Raw genomic sequence first — 11,292 nt, forward strand, 5'->3', positions numbered from 1 at the left:
CAATAAGGGAATATGATTCTTGACCCTTTCCTATCTTAGTGCAAAGTTTTGTACCATAGTCATCATGATATTTACGCGTGATACCCATTCCAGTTCCACGAATACAACTTGTATTTGCATACTTCTCATAGAATAGTGTGTGTTCCAAGTTCCTAGAATAGGAATTCCAGTTCACTTAGTGTCATAAATCATATCCCGTGAAACGCAGAAATTCCAGACTCAAGTCATGCAGTTCATAACTCATGTACTCATGTCAAGCTTTATAGTATTCTTAGCCCATATGACTCATGTTCCACTTCTAGTATGCAGCCAAACTCCGTAGTTTCATGTACACTCTCAGCTTAAAGCCCTTGATAAATCCATGAGTTTTGTATTCTATTCCTCAGGCGTTAGTTAAGTGTAAAATTCAATATATCCTTGGCGTCTGTCAATTGTCCATAAGTAATTACCAGAACTCCATTAAAGCTTTAGTGTTCAGTTTTAGTAATCAGCATTCAGTCCCAGAATCAAATTCTTTAACTATCAGTCTTTCGATTAATTGGATAAGTCAGTACGATTATGCATTCGTGCTCATCACCCACGTGAATCTTTTCAATAGCCTTAGTTGTAGTGCATGAGGCTTAGTTACTTCATCTTAGATAATGTTCATAGGTCTCAACTCATCTTACCAAATATCAAAAAGGTTATGATCTTCTTACTCAGCTATCTTATACAGACAAATTTGTACAGTTTGGTTTCCATGTCCCCAGCTATGCACTCTAGCCAAAATTTCATGAAAGAATGTAACCATTGTAAGATGAAACAATCAGATAGATGCAAGCTTAGCTAAGTTCGTGTATCATGCCTTAGTTTCAGATCTCAAATAATTAGTTATGTCTCAATTCCAATGTGCCTTGTGCATCGCCTCAGTTTTTCTCAGCAGCTCAACCCAGCCAGTATTCCTCAAGGGACCTAGTGTCCCAAGGTGGAGATATGCTATATTCACCCAAACTTTCATGACATAAACGTGCCGTTATCTTCTCGTAATGAATCCAGTTTGGAGTAGTGACTACCCATAAGTTGACCCTCTAGCTCCAATCGTGGTCGTACGCCATGTACTCAAGGTACTCAATTTAGATCACGATATTCATCTTATGTATCACATTCCATACCCATTTATGTTCTCCTGTTTCCGCTTATGCATATTAGTAATTAAGCTTAGAATCCGCCCAAGGTAATATCTTTTCTTAAGCTTATCTAGTTTCATGTTCAAGTTTCAGTTACAAATATGGAATTCAGTTCTATGCTCAGTTTTTATTTCAAACTTTGTATCTTTACCCTTGCATGTTAAGTCACATGTTCATGTGTCAGTTCAGTTATGTATTCACGCATCAGATATGCGTGATCAGCTTATCAGTACTCTCAATCATGCAGTCATGCATCAGCTTAGTCATAAATCATGCATAAGATATGCATGCTCTGTATGAATTTTAGTAATTTCAGTCAAATAGTCAAATTTTAGTTGTTCACTTCAGTATGTACTTCAGCTTATCGTTTCTCCCATCTCAATCAGTCTTATTTAAGGACGAATGTTCCCAAGGGGGAGATATTGTAATACCCCATACTTATACCTAACTTAAAATCATCCCAAAAATGTTAAAGACTTATTTCAAATATGAATCCACTTTTATACATGTGGTATTTTAAAGATTTTTACTTTTTATCACGTGGAAAATTGAATAAGCATTCCATCGATATCAAATTCGCCTAAATCCAACACCCAAGCGAATTTGATTAGGGCCATTTTAGTAAGATACTATGTCACCTGAGCCATCAACGCATCACAGAGTACTCCAAAATGGCAATAGTCAAAATCCAGTAGGCTTCTGCGATTATGGTGCGTCACGCCAGGGCTCAAATTCAGAATTGTCCTTTTTTCAGTGTCTCAGCGTGTTACAATTGCGTCGCAGTGAACTTCCAGGTCCGATCCAGTATTGTAATGCGATTTCACTGTGTTGCAGCATTATGAAATTTCCCATTTGTTATTTTCGAGAGACACAGCGCGATAGCGCTGTGTCGCACCAGCCTACCAAATTCGAAAATTTTCTCAGAATTAAAATACAAATCCAAAGGTTAAAAGGGTCAATTTCTCACCCTTATATAGACCCAATAACACGTGATTCAGCCATATTTCACCCAAAATAAAGTATTTCTCTCAAGTTTCTCACAAGAACAAGCTAGGGTTTTCAATTGGGGATTCAAATCCAAGACTCAAATTCAAGAATCTCTCCGTCAATCTTCATAGAATCAAGAAATAAGGTGTGCACCATGTTCATTCATGGATTCCTTTCATCCATAATGCCAAAGAATAATGTTTTAAATCTTGTGTTTGTGAATATTTTTTTGTGGGTTGATTATGTTCATGTTATTATGGTTGTATAATTCCCAATTTGAAATCCTTATGTGTTGTTTCTGAACCTATGCTAGTATGTTGTCTGAAGCATGTAAAATTGAGTTAAAATATGGAGTTTTGTTGTATTAATTTGTTGGTCATGCCTATTCCCTAATTCATGCACCCTAGGTGTTTGATAAAATGCCTAAGCGAATAGAAATTATGTAATATAGCTTAATTGTGACCCAAGTGATAAATGCACGCTTTACCCTATGACTAAGAATGACTTCCATGATATTGTGTGCATTATGAATGGTTAAGGGAATGTCCATGAGATTAGGTTGATGAAAGTATGACATGTTTATAGGAAATTCCATTCATGTACAAGACTAGGATAACTATGTGCTTCAAGAAATCCCCAAATTAATGTATTATAAATTGTTGATATTTGTCATGTGTTCAAGAAGTGTCATGTCCTGTCATTTTCATGCCATCGAGTAATGATACCAAACTCTCCAAGAACATAACAACACAAACACCAAAATCAGTCCACTAGTTCAAGAACTATGAACTCTTTTGATGACCTCTCTCAGATTCGCAAGAAGAACAAGAAGGTATGTGATATCAAAAGTAAAACACACTAAAAAAGCAACAACACTTGATGAACAAGATGCAATAACAACAACACACGTTTACAAGACAAGAACAGAATCAAACTACCCTAGATATAGACAAACGATTACAAGAAAGTAAAGATAGATAGATAGGCAAAGGGATGGTAGAATATTAACAACCCAAAAGCTTATTCCACTTTTGGACCTTTAATAGCACACACAACCTAAACCTATCTCTTACGTGACGTCAAAGGAATCAAAATTCCAAAGCAATCTCTGTTTTAAGCAAATTATCAACACAAGGATTCCACCTTGCTAAAGACTCTCAAAGAGGCTACAAAATATATTCTCCAAAAATCCCCCAAAAATGACCTAATGAGGTTCTATTTATACCTAGGTTAACTTATTACAAATGACTAAAAAACCCTTGCAAAAGGCGGATGAACAGCGAATAGTTTTGGAGTTTGTGGGACTTGTTCTCTACACTTCAAAGCTTGTTCCTTGGATGGGCAGCCCCCCGATCTCGAGTCTTGACGCGTTGGACCCTAATCATGATCGTACCCATATCATCCTCCCCTACTTAGAAAGGATTTGTCCTCGTATCCGAACCTTGCAAAGTAGTACAAAGGACAAGAAAACAAAAGTTCCTCAAGGTATGAGGGTTAGGATTAGTGTAATCAATCATAGCATCTTGCCGAGGTTGCTCGAGGTCGGAGTAGATTATTGTTTCAAATGACTCAAATAAGTAATGTACAAACTTAAACTAAAAAAGATACTAAGACTCAAAAATGAGAATATCCCACAACAAACAATGTTAACATGAAGAACGTACACAAAACTAACTTACAAACTAGTAGCGTATTACTAGGTTGTCAATTAGTGTCGAGCAAACAAACGAAACTAGGAAACAATAAAACGAAACTAAGAAATCAAAAAATTGAACTCAAAAATATTATGTGAATAGTACTTTAGTGATGTGGCATTCCACTGTTGGCCTCGAGTTTTATCAAAATTTTATTTCCCAATTTCAAGTCTTGATCAATATACAATTTGGAATTGGTGGATTTGGTTAATGGAGGGAAAAGTGGTCTTGGAGCATTTTTGTTCAAATTTCAAAAGCAAAACTTGAATTATTTGAACCTTATACTTGAAACAAGGACCTTAAATCAAGGAAAAGTAGATGAAAAGTCTTTGAAGTGATAGGGATAAGTCTTTCACTAACAACTACTACAAGCTTGTCTTTCACCTTTTTAGATCTAGTTTCCACTTTAAGGATTAACAAGATGATGAAAGGGTGAAGAAACTTAAGAACAAAACAACAAATCCAAGAAAAACAACAATTTCAGTTTCCTACTCCACTACAACAAGACCATCAAATCAGCCAAGGTTTAGGTAACAAAAACATCCAACTCGGCTACACATTGTTCACATCAACAACTTCAACAAGTTCAAGTTCAACCTTAGATTTCAAAACTTTTTAGTGTTGATGAGAAAGAAACCAACACTAGAAACACTCAAACCAAACAAAATACTACAAGTTCTAGACACACAACAAAAAAATCTTGGCCAAGATAACAACAACACAATTTTCGGCCAAGAACACAAAATGGACAGATTTGCACTTTTCTGGAAATTTTTTTCAATTTTCAGGTTTTTTTTTTCCTTTTTTTTTAACTTTTTGTCCAAGAGAACCTAAGATTGGTAGTGTAGGAACACATCCATCCTTGATTTGATACCAAATGATACAAAAATCCACAAGAAAACAACAACACAAATAACAAAATCAGTCCACTAGTTCAAGAACTATTAACTCTTTTGATGATCTCTCTCAGATTCGCAAGAAGAACAAGAAGGGAAGTGATATCAAGATTAAAACACACTAAAACAGCAACAACACTTGATGAACAAGATACAATAACAACAACACACGGTTACAAGACAAGAACACAAACGGATTACACAAGATATAGACAAATGATTACAAGAAATTAAAGATAGATAGTTAGACAAAGTGATGGTATAATATTAACAACCCAAAAGCTTATTCCACTTTTAGACCTTTAATATCACACAAAACCTAAACCTATCTCTTACGTGACATCAAGGGAGCTGGAATTCCCAAGCAATCTCCATTTCTAAGCAAATGATCAACACAAAGATTCCACCTTGTCCAAGGATTCCACCTTGCTAAAGACTCTCAAAGAGGCTACAAAATATATTCTCCAAAAATCCCCCAAAAATGACCTAATGAGGTTCTATTTATACCTAGGTTAACTTATTACAAATGACTAAAAAAACTTGCAAAAGGCAGATGAACAGTGAACGCAGATGAACAGTGAATAGTTTTTGAGCTTGTGGGACTTACTCTCAACACTTCAAAGCTTGTTACTTGGATGTGCAGACCCCTGAGCTCGAGTCTTGACGTATTGGACCCTGATCATGATCGTACCCGTATTACTGGGGGTACTTGTACCCAAAAATTATTTAGTTTTTTGCATAGAGCCAGCGTCCTATTTTCATGATACTCTCAGTCAAGCCGTGATCAGTAGTATTCAGCTAGTCACACAACTCAAAAAAACTCAGTAAACTCAGTATTAGTCCAGTCTTACTCAGTAATCTCAGTTGTCCAATAATTTTACTAATCTCAGTATTCCAAGATATCATAGTAACTTCAGTACTATCCGTCAGTCCTAAAATCTTAATAGCGTTCCATCAGTCAATAGAACTCAGTGAACTCAGTTTAGCTTCGCTAAATAATACCATTAGTATTAGTTCAGTATTTATTCAGTTGGGAGTAGGATTCAGCACCGAGTGAAACCAAGGATGGGGACTCACCTATTATTCATGGAGGGTGTTATCCTTAGAAATAATCCTTTTGTTCCAGAACTACGTAGCCACATAGGTTGAGATGCACCTTACGTATTTAGGGATATATACATCTTATTTGGGTTACCTACCAGGAGGGGTCTACGAAAGAGCTCTCTATCAGAGCGGGTATACTCAGAGCTTTTCTTTATCCGTGGCATGGTACTGGCACCCTTCCAGCAGGTGTTACAGGTTGGACCCCACAAGTTTAATTTAAGGGAATGTCGGTTAGATGATTACCTCCCACAGTCTCAATTTTAAATCCACTCTCAGTAATAGAACTTAGTTCAGTTCTACCGAAATCCAGGACTGTTAGATACAGTCAAATTTGTACAGTACGGATATCAGCTAGTTCCATCAAAATCAGGACTTTCAGACACAGTCACCCAGTTAATAGTATATTAATTATACAAAACTTCTATTATCATTATTCAGTTTTAGGACCTTTAGATACAGTCAATCAGACTAGTCCTTCATGATCAAAACTGTCAGAAACAGTCATTTCTTTATTAGTAATATGACATCAGGTCCTCAGTACTCAATAGACTTAGTCATTCAGTATCCTAGTATCAGTACATAGATATCAGTATATCTATGTTATCATAATTCATGAGTCAATGTTATCATGATCTCGTTACTGTTACATATTCAAGCATGCATTCTCACATTCATATTATTTAGTTAGTTAGTAATGTTCATGCATATGAACGATTGTATTTAGCCTACCTCACTTGCATAACAGTATATTCAATGTACTGACACATTTTCACTATGTTTTATACCATAGGTTTAGAAGTACGAGCACCCGAGTATCCTTAGTAGATCAGACGTTCAACAACTAGACTAGCAGTGAGTCCTCATCCTTTAAGGATAGCATGATTATTTTATTACTTTATTATTTTAGTAGTTCAGAGTTAGCTGGGGACATATCCCACCAACTCCACAGTTTTTAGACAGTTTAGAGACTTTCAGACTATAACATGCTTTAGATAGTTTATCTCAGTTTTGGGTATTGTTATACCCCATTAAAGACATTGTTTTATATTCAATATTTGTTTCGTTTTGAAACTTATGGCCTTACAGCTTACATTATGCATATTTATAGTTTGTTATTCAGTGCTCAGTTACAAATATCAGTCATGGGTTAGCTTGTGGTCCTTCGGAGTCATGAGCACCGTGGAGTATTCTGGGTACTAGATTCGGGGCGTTACATAAACTTTAGTGTACATGTTCATATACAGGCATACATACATACATATATATATATATATAAAAGACGTTGGGATAAGGATGAAGGTTTAGCATTAGATTTAAAATTGTAGCGTGGACTTGTAGCTCTAACCATCATAAAGGAACCCATGGGCTATATAGGTTCAGCTTCCCCTGCTGAAAGGGTCCCAGTGCGTGTTAGCCTCATGAACTAGGAAAAATCCAAGGATCAGCCAGGGAATACCACGACCTCGCCCAATCCAAAATATATATATTTAAGTGTGAACCTTGCAGAAGGTCATAAAGATGACATGCTGAAAAAAATATGGTTTTGAGTATTGGTCCCCCAGGACCTCCACCTTCTATATCAAGCTACACAACCCCCTTTAAGCCTATTTAAAATAAGTTTCTCATAACTCATCCATTTAACTAAGGAATTATCTATTAAGTCATCAACCAAATTTATTATCTTACCATTACGCTTGAGATCTTATAGTTATGCCATACTAATTCCATCAACCTAGGGGAATACAACTACTCTCTTTGTTCATTAAATCTAGTCGGGGTGATGCCACGATCCACTTTGTTCATTAAATCAACTTTAAAAATAAAAAACATGGCTAACAAGGCCTTCAAAACATTTTTTATCCATTTAACAATGTATATAATGCAATAGTTTAGGGAAATAAGCCAAATCATGTGACTAACCACATTTTAAAATTAAAATACGCAAGTAGGTTGAGGGAACACAATTTCCAAACCAATTCCAAAACAAAAATTATAAATTTGGGGGAATTCCTCAAGCCCCTTTTCCAATTCCCATACCCATGAACCCAATTAGTTCAAAAACCATTGATAAAGCATAAAAAATGCAGATAAAATCATGGAAATCTAATTCAGCTAACATTAATTCCAAAACACTCAACCCATATCGTCAACCTTGAATGCTTCTAGGATAGAGATGTACTTAGAACACTTCTTTGGTTCATATGTAGGATGATAACTTTATGCATCTAATTGGATTATTATATCCCCATTCAATAATGTAGTTATAATGTCCACATTTGATAGACGATTAGATGGTGGGAGAACATGATCATCCAATAAACCCTACGAATCAATAACCAATATAAGTAATCCAATGAATGAAGTTTAATAGCGTAGTATAATTGTTCGTAAGACTTAACACTGTGTCTTTATCCATTGATTATACAAAGTCATTACTTTTTTCCATTAGTTACTTTACTTTTAGTTTACTTTAAAAATATTTTGGTTATTTTATCTCAATAGTTGAACTAGAATTGGCTAGTCGTCTACATAATTCTTCGAGGGATCAATATTCGGCTTTATTTAAGGCCACTGTATTACTAGGTGAGACCACATACACTTGCATGTTCTCTTGGGCATAATAGAAGGAATAGAGATAGGACGATTATCTGGTAGAAGATCAATCCTATAGTCCATTTCCCGGTTGGGAGGAATACTAGGAATTTCATCAGTAAACACTTCAGGAAATTCATTTACAACAGGGACATATTGTAGAGAGAGAATCTCAAAGATAGAATCTCTAACACAAATTAGATGGTATAGACACCCTATAGAAATCAACTTCTGGGCTCTAAGATATGGAATGAACCTTTTCTTAGGAACTAAGGAACTTCTCTCCCATTCCCTTACCGATTCATTTAGAAATTAGAAACATACCTTATGGGTCTAACAATCTTCAACACCATAACACGAGTTAATCCAATCCATCCTTGAGATCACATTAAAGTCTATCATATCCAAGTTAATCATATAAACCTATTTTACTCTATCACAAATAGATACCACACAACCCCTATAGACTCTCCTTGACATAGTAGAATCACACATAAGGGTAGATACAAAGAAAGAATCAGGAATACTCTCAAGACCAAAACTAAAATCAGCTACCACATAAGGGGTCACATCAAAAAAGGTAGACTTCGGATCAATCAGACAATATGCATCACGAGAGAAAATCTATAACATACCCATAACAATATTAGGGGATACCTCAAATTCCTGATGGGTGGTGAGAGCATAGAGAATATTTTGACCAGTGCCGAGAATAGAAGTAGCACCATTTGGTGCAACAACTGAAGAAGTAGAAACCAAAACCTTATTAGCTCCAGTAGCAACAGTTGCTTCTGGAAAGTTCCTCTAAAAATGATTAGGCTGGCTATATTTTAAACATTTATTTTCCCCCTTATCCCAAAAACCATGGTGCAACATCCTACTAAATATACAAAGAGGATACGATGGATTTGACAGAGATGTACTAGCCTGGATTTAGGCACCCTTAGTCTTAAACGCATTGTCAGCCTAAAAGCGACGATCGTTCGATGGCTTAAGATACAGAGCACTAACCGTAGAATAGGAACTTGAATTTCCCCAAGCCTTCTTCTTGCCCTACTATCTACTATTTCTACCACTATTCTGCTGGCCTCTATCCTTCTTTGTATACCTGAAATTCTTATTCTGCCTCTCTCCCGTATTTTCTTATTTCTTTTTATCTTCTTCAAACTGCTACATATACACTACCAACCTAGATATATCTATGTTGTTATTCAACATCACCGCCTAACACCCTAATACCAGGTCCTAAGACAAACCTAAAATAAACTTCCTCATCCTTGCCTTCATAATAAACACCAACTCTAGAGCATAACGAGACTGTTGATAGAACTTCAAAGCATAAGCCTTAGTGTAATCCTTCTCTGCTTGTAGTTCACAAAGCTCCTCACCTTTGGTCTTCCTCAACTCCTAAGGAAAGAAATGATCAAGAAAAGCTCTAGAAAATTCCTCCCATATAGCCTGATCAGCATTATAAACCTTTGAATGCCTTTACTCCTCATAACATTAATATGGCACATCCTTCAACCGATATACAACAAACTCTACACCCTCAACTTTAATAGCATGCATTACTCTGAATATCTTTTTATTTTATCAACAAACCCTCAGTGGTCTTTCTCAACCATAGAGCCTTTAACGGTTAGAGAATTCAACCTCGTGAACTTGCTGACTCTAATGACCTCAAAAGATAGAGAAATAGAACTAATATAGTCACCCTTGTACTCTAGCTAACCAAAACACATTACAGCTAACAACATATGAATTTCAAACATATAACTAGATAGAGCTGAGTTCCAAACATATTACAAGATAGGAAACTCAACCAACAGATAAGCAAATCGAAGAACTTTAACATCCATCCCAATCTACAACAATACTCAAAGACTCTAAAATCTAATAAAAACCTAAGATTTTACATGCCCCTAACCATAGAAAAAAGAAGGAAACCAAGGAAATAGTCTATGACATAACGAAACAAAGAAGTAATAGGCCTTCCACAAACAAGAGGCTCGCAGCATCTAGGTAACTCATGAACAATCCATGAACCACCTATCACTATGAAGAAAAATAAAAAGTGTCTCTGTTCCCTGCATCTCATGAGGATATAAAATCTAAAGACAATAAATGTGGTGAGTGCTAGCAATTAACTTATGATAAGGATAAAATAATGCAAATTCAAATTACAGTCCAAACTCTATGTACATGTTGACATACATGAATACATACATTTATTACAATAATATGTTGAGATCAGGAATGAGGTTTAGCATAAGATTTAAAATATTAGCCTAGACTGTGTAACTCTAATTGTCCTAAGGGTACCCACGAGCTATATGGGCTTAGTTTCATCGCTTTAAGGGTCCCAGTATTTCTTAGCCGCACAAAATGGGAAAAATCCAAGGATGTGCCTGGGAATACCTTGACCTTGTCCAATTCTCTCTCTATATATAAGTGCGAACCATGCACGTGGTCATAAAGTCCCCTACTCCGACAAATTTGGTTTCCATTATCAGTCCCCATAAGACCTAAACCTTCTATTGAGAGCTACACAACCTACTTTAAGCCTATTTAAAATTATTTTATCATAACCCATCAATTTAACGAAGGAATTATTCTATAAGGCATCATCCAAAGGCATCATCTTACCTTTACGTTTGCAAGTTTATAATTATGTCATACTAATCCCATCAACCAATGGAAATACCATGATCCCCTTTGATCATTAAATCAAGTTGGGGGAATTCCACAACCCCCTTTGTTCGTTAAATAGAGTTTAGAAATAAAAAAAACTTGGCCAATAAGTCCTTCAAAACCGTTTTTATTTGTTTAACCAATTATGAAATATAATAGTTT

The sequence above is a fragment of the Capsicum annuum genome, chromosome 4 (assembly GCF_002878395.1).
Source record: "Capsicum annuum cultivar UCD-10X-F1 chromosome 4, UCD10Xv1.1, whole genome shotgun sequence".
In the NCBI taxonomy this organism is placed as follows: Eukaryota; Viridiplantae; Streptophyta; class Magnoliopsida; order Solanales; family Solanaceae; genus Capsicum; species Capsicum annuum.